The sequence below is a fragment of the Arachis duranensis genome, chromosome 4 (assembly GCF_000817695.3).
Source record: "Arachis duranensis cultivar V14167 chromosome 4, aradu.V14167.gnm2.J7QH, whole genome shotgun sequence".
Taxonomy (NCBI): Eukaryota; Viridiplantae; Streptophyta; class Magnoliopsida; order Fabales; family Fabaceae; genus Arachis; species Arachis duranensis.
Window position 1 is genome coordinate 106,636,660 of NC_029775.3, and position 1,813 is coordinate 106,638,472.

The window sequence follows — 1,813 nt, forward strand, 5'->3', positions numbered from 1 at the left end:
GGCGCCATTGATGATCACAATTTCGTGCACCAAGTTTTTGGCGCCGTTGCCAGGGATTGTTCGAGTTTGGACAACTGACGGTTCATCTTGTTGCTTAGATTAGGTATTTTTCTTCAGAGTTCTTAAGAATGAATTCTAGTGTTTCAAGGTGATGTTCTTATCATCACCAAAGCTGATTGATTCTCATCAATTTAGCTCTTGAATGCAATGTCCTGCTAAAGCTTGGCTAGCCATGTCTAATTCCTTTAGACTAAAGCTTTAGACTAACTTTGCATGATTCCTGGAATTCTCATTAAGAATTTTGATATCTTTATTTTCTTTTCCACTTAATTTTCGAAAAACCAAAAAAATTACAAAATCATAAAAAAAACAAAAAATATTTTATGTTTCTTATTGAGACACTAGTCTCATTTTAAGTTTGGTGTCAATTGTATGTTTCCGTTCTTCTTGCATTTATCATGTGTCTTCAGTGATCTTCAAGTTGTTCTTGATGATTTACTTGCTCTGATCTTTAAATTCTCTTGTCTTGTGTGTTTTGTTGTTTCTCATATGCATTCTCATTTTGTTAGTGTCAATAGTATACAAACTGCTAAGTTTGGTGTCTTGCATGCATTGTTATTTGATTTTAGTTGCATTTTAATTATTAAAAATCCAAAAAAAATTTTAATTTGTGTCTTTTCAAGTCAAAAATACAGAGAATTGAAGATTCAGAACATACAGCAGAGGAATTACACAGGAAAAGGCTGGGCATTCAAAACGCCCAGTGAAGAAGGAAAACTGGCGTTTAAACGCTAGCCAGGGTGCCTGGCTGGGTGTTTAACGCCTAAAAGGGTAGTGTTTTGCGCGTTAAACGCCAGAATGTGCACCATTCTGGGCGTTTAACGCCAGGATGGCACAAGAAGGAAGATTCTATTTTTAATTCAAATTTTTTTCAGGTTTTCAAAATTTTTCAAAATCAAATCTTTTTCAAATCATATCTTTTCAATCATATTCAATTTCTTTCCATTTTCAAAAATACTTGCTAACAATTAATGATTTGATTCAACATTTCAAGTATGTTGCCTTTTCTGTTGAGAAAGGTTTAATGTTTGAATCATATCTTTTCTTGTTAGCCAAGTCATTAATTTTCAAAATCAAATCTTTTTAAATTGTTTTTCAAATCATATCTTCTCAATCATGTCTTTTTAAAACTATATCTTTTTCAATCATATCTTCTTAAATCACATCTTTTTCAAAATAGTTTTCAATCATATCTTTTTAATTTCTTATTTCAAAATCTTTTTTAAAAATCACTTGATTTCTTTCCCACTCTTAGTTTTCAAAAATCAATTAACCTTTTTCAAAATGTTTTTAAAAATCTTTTTAATTTATTTTCGAAAATTTCTTCCCCTCTTCTCACATCCTTCTATTTATGGACTAACACTCCTCCTTAATACACAATTCGAACTCCATCTTTCCTTGATAAGTTCGAATTTTCTACCTCTTCCTTCCATTTTTCTTTTCCTCTGACACCTCAAGGAATCTCTATACTGTGACATAGAGGATTCCATATTTTCTTGTTTTCTTCTCTTTCATATGAGCAGGAGTAAAGACAAAAGCATTCTTGTTGAGGCTGACCCTGAACTTGAAAGGACCTTGAAGCGAAAGCTAATAGAAGCTAAGGCACAACTCTCTGTAGAGGACCTAACAGAAATCTTCAAAGAAGAAGAACCCATGGCAGCCAAAAATAACAACAATGCCAACAATGCAAGGAAGGTGCTGGGTGACTTTACTGCACCTACTCCCGACTTCTATGGGAGAAGCATCTCTATCC